Consider the following 10,699-nt stretch of genomic DNA (forward strand, 5'->3'; position numbering starts at 1 on the left):
GGTAAAAGTGGGCTCCCTCACCTCCAAACCTCTGACTTTCAATACAGTAGCCCCTCAGGGCTGCGTACTGAGTCCCCTCTTTTACTCCCTGTGTACCCCTGACTGTGTCGCCACCCACAGCTCCAATCTGCTAATTACATTGGCCGATGACACTACATTGATTGGCCTTATCTCAAACAATAATGAGGTGGCCTACAGGGAAGAAGCCATCTCTCTGACACAGTGGGGTCCAGAAAACAACCTCTCCCTCAATGTCGCAAAAACAAAAGAGCTGGTTGTGGATGACTGGAGGTAGGGAGACGGGCTAACCCCTATTGATATCAATGAATCTTGGGTTGAGAGGGTAAACAGCTTTAAGTTCCTTGGCATACACATCACCAAAGACCTCACATGGTCTGTACACACTAGCTGTGTGGTGAAAAAGGCACAACAGCGCCTCTTTCACCTCAGATAGTTGAGGAAATTTGGTATGGGCCCCCAAATCCTAAAAACTTTCTACAGGGGCAGAATTGAGAGCATCCTGACTGACTGCATCACTGCCTGGTATGGGAACCGTACCTCCTTTAATCGCAGGACTCTGCAGAGTGTGTGGATAGCCCAGCACATCTGTAGTTGTGAACTTCCCATGATTCAGGACATTTACAAGGACAGGTGTGTAAAATGGGCTCGTAGGATCATTGGGGACCCAAGTCACCCCAACCACAATCTACTCCAGCTGCCACCATCTGGGAAATGGTACCACAGCATAAAAGCCAGGACCAGCAGGCTCCTGGACAGCTTCCTCCACCAGGCCATCAGGCTGATGAATTCACGCTCATTTGAGTGTACTCTATATTACATTGACTGTTCTATTTATTATAAATTATTCTAACTTACTATGATTATGCACATTGCACATTTAGACAGAGACATAATTTTAAAGATTTTTACTCCTCGTATATGTGAAGGATGTAAGAAATAAAGTCAATTCAATTCAACTCAATCGCTATTTCCAAAACTAATGTAACACCCTGGTTAAGATTTTTACTGCTAGACTCTAGGTACTCCCATACTGTTAGGGGTCTAGATGGTTTAGAGTTTGTAAAATGTGTTCAGGAAAGTTTTCTAAATCAATATATAGAGGGACCAACTAGAGGGGATGCAATATTGGATCTCCTGTTAGGAAACGAGTTAGGACAAGTGACAGAAGTCTGTGTAGGGGAGCACTTTGGTTCCAGTGATCATAACACCATTAGTTTCAACTTGATCATGGACAAGGATAGATCTGGTCCTAGAGTTGAGGTTCTGAACTGGAAGAAGGCCAAATTTGAAGAAATGAGAAAGGATCTAAAAAGCGTGGATTGGGACAGGTTGTTCTCTGGCAAAGATGTGATTGGTAGGTGGGAAGCCTTTAAAGGGGAAATTTTGAGAGTGTAGAATTTGTATGTTCCTGTCAGGATTAAAGGCAAAGTGAATAGGAATAAGGAACCTTGGTTCTCAAGGGATATTGCAACTCTGATAAAGAAGAAGAGGGAGTTGTATGACATGTATAGGAAGCAGGGAGTAAATAAGGTGCTTGAGGAGTATAAGAAGTGCAAGAAAATACTTAAGAAAGAAATCAGGAGGGCTAAAAGAAGACATGAGGTTCCCTTCGCAGTCAAAGTGAAGGATAATCCAAAGAGCTTTTACAGGTATATTAAGGGCAAAAGGATTGTGAGGGATAAAATTGGTCCTCTTGAAGATCAGAGTGGTCGGCTATGTGTGGAACCAAAGGAAATGAGGGAGATCTTAAGTAGGTTTTTTGCATCTGTATTTACTAAGGAAATTGGCATGAAGTCTATGGAATTAAGGGAAACAAGTAGCGAGATCATGGAAACTATACAGATCAAAAAGGAGGAGGTCCTTGCTGTCTTGAGGAAAATTAAAGTGGATAAATCCCCAGGGCCTGACAGGGTGTTCCCTCGGACCTTGAAGGAGACTAGTGTTGAAATTGCAGGGGCCCTGGCGCAGAAATATTTAAAATGTCGCTGTCTGCGGGGTGAGGTGTCGGAGGATTGGAGAGTGGCTCATGTTGTTCCGTTGTTTAAAAAAGGATTGAAAAGTAATCCAGGAATTTATAGGCCAGTAAGTTTAACATCAGTAGTAGGTAAGTTATTGGAGGGAGTACTAAGAGACAGAATCTACAAGCATTTGTATAGACAGGGACTAATTACATGGACTTCAGTAAGGCCTTTGACAAGGTCTCGCATGGGAGGTTAGTTAGGAAAATTCAGTCGCTAGGTATACATGGAGAGGTGGTAAATTGGATTAGACATTGGCTCAATGGAAGAAGCCAAAGTGTGGTAGTAGAGAATTGCTTCTCCGAGTGGAGGCCTGTGACTAGTGGTGTGCCACAGGGATCAGTGCTTGGTCCATTGTTATTTGTCATCTATATCAATGATCTGGATGATAATGTGGTAAATTGGATCAGCAAATTTGCTAATGATACAAAGATTGGAGGTGTAGTAGACAGTGAGGAAGGTTTTCAGAACCTGCAGAGGGACTTGGACCAGCTGGAAAAATGGGCTGAAAAATGGCAGATTGAGTTTAATACAGACAAGGGTAAGGTATTGCACGTTGGAAGGACAAACCAAGGTAGAACATACAGGGTTAATGGTAAGGCACTGAGGAGTGCAGTGGAACAGAGGGATCTGGGAATACAGATACAAAATTCCCTAAAAGTGGCGTCACAGGTAGATAGGGTCATAAAGAGAGCTTTTGGTACATTGGCCTTTATTGATCAAAGTATTGAGTATAAGAGCTGGAATGTTATGATGAGGTTGTATAAGGCATTGGTGAGGCCGAATCTGGAGTATTGTGTTCAGTTTTGGTCACCAAATTACAGGAAGGATATAAATAAGGTTGAAAGAGTGCAGAGAAGGTTTACAAGGATGTTGCCGGGACTTGAGAAACTCAGTTACAGAGAAAGGTTGACTAGGTTAAGACTTTATTCCCTGGAGCGTAGAAGAATGAGGGGAGATTTGATAGAGGTATATAAAATTATGATGGGTATAGATAGAGTGAATGCAAGCAGGCTTTTTCCACTGAGGCAAGGGAAGAAAAAAAACCAGAGGACATGGGTTAAGGGTGAAGGGGGAAAAGTTTAAAGGGAACATTAGGGGGGGGCTTCTTCACACACAGAGTGGTGGGAGTATGGAATGAGCTGCCAGATGAGGTGGTAAATGCGGGTTCTTTTTTAACATTTAAGAATAAATTGGACAGATACATGGGTGGGAGGTGTATGGAGGGATATGGTCCGTGTGCAGGTCAGTGGGACTAGGCAGAAAATGGTTCAGCACAGCCAAGAAGGGCCAAAAGGCCTGTTTCTGTGCTGTAGTTTCTATGGTTTCTATTTCATTTTAGCAGTTCTGTAAGAGCAGTCTGTTCTGCTTTTAGTATGTTTGGGTTTGAGCTAAAGATAAGGGGCGATGTTGTTCAACTTAGGAATGTGGTGTCAGCCAATTAGGATGGTGGAATTAGGAGAAGGTTCTGGAGAACACTGGGTGGAGAGGTTTTGGTGACGGGCACTGGTGTGGGTCAAGGTCTTTTTGGCGGGAGCTGGGAGAGGACAGGAGAAGCCCGTTTGTTAGAAAGACTGGCTGCAGAAACTGCACCTGTTCAAACTGCCCAGAGAACTACCAAAACGTGCAATGCATCAGTAGGGAACACCACACTAATGCAGATAATGTCTGTATCAGCACAGTGCTCATTTGCAGCTGGAGTTCCTACTCAACGAAACGTTCATAAATAATGTAGGAGTGACTCAAAGGCTGGTTACATACCAGAATAAATGCGTGGAACAACATACAAGCAATTTTACTGCCTTCCCTTTTTCTCTTATTATCCAACCTCTCTATATTTCATCTCAATTTTGAAGATATAGTTTTCTCCACTTCATAATTCTCATTCACTTCCCCGGATGCTCAGGGTTTCTTCCCTCATCAGAAGGACAAGCACATTGATGGGTTAAGTGGACACTAGAAATTACCCCAGTGTGTAGATGAGCAGAAGCATATGGTTGGTGATGACGATGGGAAAATATACTCTGTGATTTTTATAAATGACCTGGATGAGGAAGTGGAGGAATAGGTTAGTAAATTTGCTGATGACACAAAGATTGATGGTATTGTGGACAGTGTGGAGGGCTGTCAGAGGTTACAGCGGGACATTGACAGGATGCAAAACTGGGCTGAGAAGTGGCAGATGGAGTTCAACCCGGATAAATGTGAGGTGGTTTATTTTGGTAGGTCAAATATAATGGCAGAATATAGTATTAATGGCAAGACTCTTGGCAGTGTGGAGGATCAGAGGGATCTTGGGGTCCGAATCCATAGCACACTCAAAACTGCTACGCAGGTTGACTCTGTGGTTAAGAAGGCACACGGTGTATTGGCCTTCATCAATAGTGGGATTGAGTTTAAGAGCAGAGAGGTAATGTTACAGCTATATAGGACCCTGGTCAGACCCCATTTGGAGTACTCTGGTCGCCTCACTACAGGAAGGCCGTGGAAACCATAGAAAGGGTGCAGAGGAGATTTACAAGGACGTTGCCTGGATTGGGGAGCATGCCTTATGAGAATAGGTTGAGTGAACTCAGCCTTTTCTCCTTGGAGCGACGAAGGATGAGAGGTGACCTGATAGAGGTGTACAAGATAATGAGAGGCATTGATCGTGGGGATAGTCAGAGTCTTTTTCCCAGGGCTGACATGGCTAGCACGAGAGAGCATAGTTTTAAGGTGCTTGGAAGTAGGTACAGAAGAGATGGCAGGGATAAGCTTTTTTACGCAGAGAGTGGTGAGTGTGTAATATGGGCTGCTGGAGGCGGAAATGATAGGGTCTTTTAAGAGACTCCTGGATGGGTGCATGGAGCTTAGATAAAAAGAGGGCTATAGGTAAGCCTAGATAGTTCTAACGTAAGCGCATGTTCGGCACAGCTTTGTAGGCCGAAGCTCCTACTTCTGAACTGTATGATTCATCTTCAAACTGGTGCTGTTGCAGGGGCCCAGCAGACTTGAAATCCAATAAGAATTGATAATATTGGGCAATTAAATAGATCTTGCAGGCTTCTACAAATCTGAAGTAAAAAGAAAAAGCTAGTGCATCAGAGTCTCTGACAAAACATTAGTTTCCTGTAAAATCAGATCAATTTCTCACTCCACAAATGCTGCCTGACCTGATGAGTGTTCTGTTTACAATCAGCCTGTACCTATTTTCAGCATCTCAGCCAGTTGCCAGTGTTCAATAATTCTGCTCCTACACACACACACGCACGCGAGAGCAGAGTTTGGCCATAATTAAGGTCCATTCATCTCTTTTCCGCATTAGTTTCTGGTCCAAGTTATACATTATTTAGAGCAATTCTAATATATTCCTCGGGAAGCTTTCCCCTACAGAATAATGGTATCTTTGCTTGTGTATCCATCTCAATAATCATGAAAGACAGCCAGCAGCAACAAAGAAACAGAGCTGATTATAGAACCAAGAACAGATGGGATGCAGTATTCTGTGTGCAATCTAAACTCTTTCATGGTACCATCTACTTCTCTACACTCACTCAGACCATAATTCCACCTGTGACTGCTTAAACAATAAAACATTCTAGCAGCTCAGTATGCAGCTTCATTACCCATCAATGTCCAGTCTTACTCTCCATTTTCCAACTACCCTCTACTTGCCCATTATCTAATCTCCTACCCATCCTGAATTACTCTGTAATAGCCTGTAAAATCTCATCACACTTTCCTACTCCATCATCTCAATTCCTCTCTCTTCCTCAATACCCATAACCCTTTAATGGTCATTCCAACTTAATCCCAATCTCCAGTTTACTGCTTAAATTCTTTAACTTTCCTGCATTAAAATCGAAGTCCACATTTAAGATTATGAATTTAACATTATATTTTTCTAAATGTATGAAGACTATGAATCTTATTTCTTACTAAATTGTGGAGATATATCTTACACGAGTTTGCTCTTGTAATCTTGAAAATCACCGTCATTGCATAGAATAATGGAGCACAAGAGAAGTCCATTTGCCTCACTGTGCTGGCAAATCGTTTAAAGTACTTATCCACAGTGTGACTCCTCCGACCTTTGCTCTTTCTTTATTGAAACTTTTTAGTGAGACTGCTACGAATTTTCAACACTTGTATTCTCCATCACCGCACTTTGTATTTCCAGCCCTGCTTCGTTTGCCAGTTATTCTAAATGTAGTCAAGAAACCAAACTGCAGTCATTGGAGGTTGTTCCATCAAAATTGTTCGTATCAAGTAATTTATTAACCTCTTTTCCCTCCAAGCTCTTCCTTGCAACTACTGCATTTCTGAAACTTCTCAAACACTTCTTCATTATCACCAGTCTTTATTTCAAGTAACTCCTCATTGAATCCAGGCTGCATCTTTCGGTGTTTATTTTCAAACTCTTCTTCTTAAAATGAATTGACGCTTCACCTAACAGTTAGGCAGGGTTTGGTTCAATATCACCTTCACATCAAAGTCTCTCCTTTACAAGCTGCATCTTTCCCTGCAAATCTATGCCCCAATACTCTACCAACCTCCTTCATCCCACAATATATGAATAGGAATTCAGATATGAATTCCTCTCAGCCCCGTTTCCAGGACCAGTTATAGAGCGGGACAGCACAGAGACAAGCTCTTGTTCCCCTCCATCTCCACCAACCTTTTTCCACCACATACACTAATCTAATTGTTACTCAGTTTGAATCTTCCTATGCTTTGTCTGTTTAAGTGTTTTGGAGGAATACTCCAATCAAGGAAACATCCTAGTAAATCTCCTCTGAGCTCTTTCCAATGCAACCACACACTTCTTTTGGTGTGGCAATCAGAAATAACCACAAAACCCCAAGTGTGGTGTAACTAGTGGGTTGTAAAGTTACAATATAATACACTAACTTTTATATTCTGCCCAATCTATAAAAGTCACTTTTTATGCCTTCAACACCCTATCAACTTTTGCTAACACTTTCAGTGAACTATGGATTGAACCTCAAGATCTCCGTGTTCATCAGCATTCCTTACATCCACTATCCAGGCCATGCTCTGTTCCTGTTGTTGTCATCCGGAAGAAGGTACAGGAGCCTCAGGACCCACACTACCAGGTTCAGGAACAGTTATTACCCTTCAACCATCAGACTCTTGAACCAGAAGGGATAACTTCACTCGTCTCATTACTGAACTGTTCCCATAACCTATGGGCTCACTTGCAAGGACTCTTCATCTCATTTTCTCGATATTATTGTTTTTTTTTATTATTGTTACCATTATTTCTTTTATCTTCCTTTTGTGTTTGCATAGTTTGTTGTCTTTTGCACATTAGTTGTTCGTCCGTCCTGTTGGGGTACAGTCTTTCATTGATTCTATTGCGTTTCTTGAATGCCCACAAGGAAATGAATCACAAGGTTGTATATGGTAACTTATATATACTTTGAAAATAAATTTACTTCAAACTTTGAACTTCTGAAATTTACAATTTTCTGTACGTTTACCTCTATCTGACTTGCCAAAATGCATCACCTTGGACTGATCAGAAATTAAATTCCATCAGCCAAAACTCTACCTAACTTTCCACCTGATCGGCATCTTCTTCGCTGCCCACAATACCATCAACTCTAGTGTCATGCACAAACTTTCTAATCACTGCCTCCTACAATTTCACCTCCAGTCTCTTCCCAAAGTCTTTTATTCCCCAGTATCCTCTCATCAAGGCACCAAAACCCAAATTGAAAATATACTGTTTGACGTTATAATCCTAAATGAGGCAGCATAAAACTGGGCATTGATGAGGGGCTATGGATCAGCAGCTGCAGATACGTACACTATCAAAATACATAACCTCATCAATGAGGTTATTCTCATGGCTCAGCGTATTCTCTCACTCTACCTTCAGTGTCAAGTCAAGAATCAACTCTAATTGAATGAATGCAGAGGGGCTTGTCGGGAGTAGCACCAATCACAATTAAAACAATGAGATACCAGCTCAGTGAATGTACAGCATGGGACTACATCAGAAGTAGCAGAGTTAAGTGAACTCATAACCAATGAAACAATGTAAAACTGAGCTAGCTACATGGACACATATGTTTTGGTCATGTTCTATATTGAAACAGTTTTGGAAATCTATTCTCTCTACAATTTCTAAAGCTTTAAAAATTAATTTACAACCTAATAAATTGACAGTTTTGTTCAGTATAATCCCTCAAAATATTCACGGTATTTCTATATCAGACCAACATGTAATTGCATTTGTCACATTATTGGCCAGAAGGGCTATTTTATTGAAATGGAAAGATGCCTCTGCTCCCACTTTGATACAGTGGTTTTCTCAGGTGATGCTATGTCTTAGCTTGGAGAAAACCAGAAGTCGAACTTTTGATCCTTGATTTGACTTTGAAAAGGGTGGGGTTCTTTTGCCCACCATTATCATTTGATTTGAGTTAATTAAGATGGTTCCCTTCTGATTCTTGTGTAAATGGATTTGGTTAGCGAATTGATGTTTTTCTTTTATGGAAGCTTGTATGGCGTATAGCTCTGGGGTTGCGCCTCCAATGTTTTTTTTCTTTTTTTGTTAATAGAGTTTTTTTTGTTTTAGTTAGTAGGGGTTCTTTTCTCCTTTCTTTTCTCCCCCCAAAAATAGTTTTAACATATTGTTTTTTCTTATTATTATTGATATATTGTTTAGCTTTGTTAATCAGTTATTTGATAATTTAATTCTTATTGTACATATTGACATGTTGACTTGATTACTTAATGTATTTTTGTTGATTTTCAATAATAATTAAAAAGATTTTAAAATGAAAAATGACAAATGAAACAGATCAAACCCTGCAATCTTATCATGTATAGTTGTGAATGGTAACAGGTAATTAAAATGCTAACAGAAGGTGCAGTCACGAAGAATATCCTCACCTTAGAGTACACAATAATCTGACCCAGTCACACTCATGAGCCATGTGCCAGACATGTCCATCACTATTTCCTATTCTACGGGTGAGGGTGACTCTTAGATTTGGGCGGACTTAGCAGGTGAGTGCTAGAGAAAATATAAAGCATTCACAACCACAATCAATCAGAAATGCAAAACAATTGATTCATCTTGACTTCCTCCAAAGATGCACAATATTGTAGGCGTCACTTCATATAATACCAAGAATTGGTTTGACACCCTAGATTTAGCAAAGACAATGGGGCCAGACAGCAATACTACACTTCAAAACTAACTGCATCTGGTAAAATGAAGCTGCTCCAGTAAAATTACAACCCTGGCCTTCGAGGGAAAAAACGCTCCAAATTTTCGAGTCATACTTCACACAGAAAAAGCTGGCAGTTTTGTTGTTCGAGGTTAGTCACCACATCCCCATTCTATCACAGTGAGAGTTCCTCAGGGCAGTGCCCTAAGCCCATTTACCTTCAACTGCTTCATCAATGATTTTCCTTCAATCAGGTCTTAAATGGTGTGTTCACTGATAACCACAGCCTGTTCAAATCCATTTGCAATTTCTTAGAAAATGAAGCAGCCCATGCCTGCCTACATGAAGATCTAGGCAATGTTCAGGCATGTGTTGGCAGATGGAAAATAGCACTCACATCACCTAACTGTCAGGCAATGGACACCACCATCCCTTGACATTTAACAAATGTGTAGGTCACAATATACCTGAACCAATTGAACCAGTTATCGAGATACCATGCTGCTCAGAGTTTGAATACCCTTCCTGCTATCCCGAGCACTTGCTGCCATCTACAAGTCACAAGTCAGGAGTCTGATGGAATACCCCCTCCATGACTGAATGAGTACAGTGCCAAAAACCTTCAAGGATTTTGAAACCACCCAGAATAAAACTGCACAGCCTATCTGTTATCAGAAGCATTATTTCCCCAACCACTGGGGCACAATGGCCAGCCACACCTTGAGTACTGTGTACAATTCTGGTCTCCAAATTTTGTGAAGGATGTGAAGGCACCGGACTCACTCCAGGTCTTCAGGGTATGAGCTATGAAGAAAGGCTGAAAATAATTTAGCTGAAGTAGACATGATAGAAGTGTTCAAAATCATTAAGGGTATAAGTGAGGTGGATGCCAGCTGCTGCTTCAAAATTAATGCATCAACAAGCACACAGGGCCATAGGTGGAGATTGGTTAAAGGGAGATTTCAGACTAACATCAGGAAACATTTCTTTACACGGCAAGTTGTGGACAGATGGAACAAATACCTAGTTGTGTTGCTGAGAGTAGTGCCTTAGAGACCTTCAAATCTAAACTCAATAGTTAGATTAAATTTAATAGAGTAGAATAGAATTTGGCAAGCTTTGTTGGGCTGAATGGTCTGTTCTTGTCAAAAGTTTTCTAATATTCCTGTGAGCTATCTACAAAATACCTGTACTTACTTGCCGAGGCTATTCTGAGAGACGCTAAAACCCGTAGCTTCTAACACGAGGAGGGACATTACCCAGGTGCATGCGAAAGCCAGCGAGAGGATCCCTCCACACCCACCTCTCCTGACAGAGAAATATATCGCCATTCCTTCCTCATCACTGGGCCTGCATCCTGGAACTCACAATCCACCTGCACAATGGGGTCATTGGTCAGAAATGCAAAATGAAAGGTAGTGACCCGTTACCAAGGGCAACGATGCATCCTTCCCTGAAACAAGCAGATTCCGAAAA

At 41.3% G+C, this 10,699-nt stretch overlaps 1 protein-coding gene across 6 annotated transcripts in view; it reads right to left on the bottom strand.

The window, feature by feature from the left end:
• The window catches only part of shank3a (SH3 and multiple ankyrin repeat domains 3a), a 1,072,328-nt gene that overhangs the window by 1,060,575 nt on the left and 1,054 nt on the right, over positions 1-10,699 (bottom strand). The gene's annotated exons all lie outside the window — the stretch shown is intronic.

Source organism: Mobula birostris, chromosome 23, assembly GCF_030028105.1.
Source record: "Mobula birostris isolate sMobBir1 chromosome 23, sMobBir1.hap1, whole genome shotgun sequence".
Taxonomy (NCBI): Eukaryota; Metazoa; Chordata; class Chondrichthyes; order Myliobatiformes; family Myliobatidae; genus Mobula; species Mobula birostris.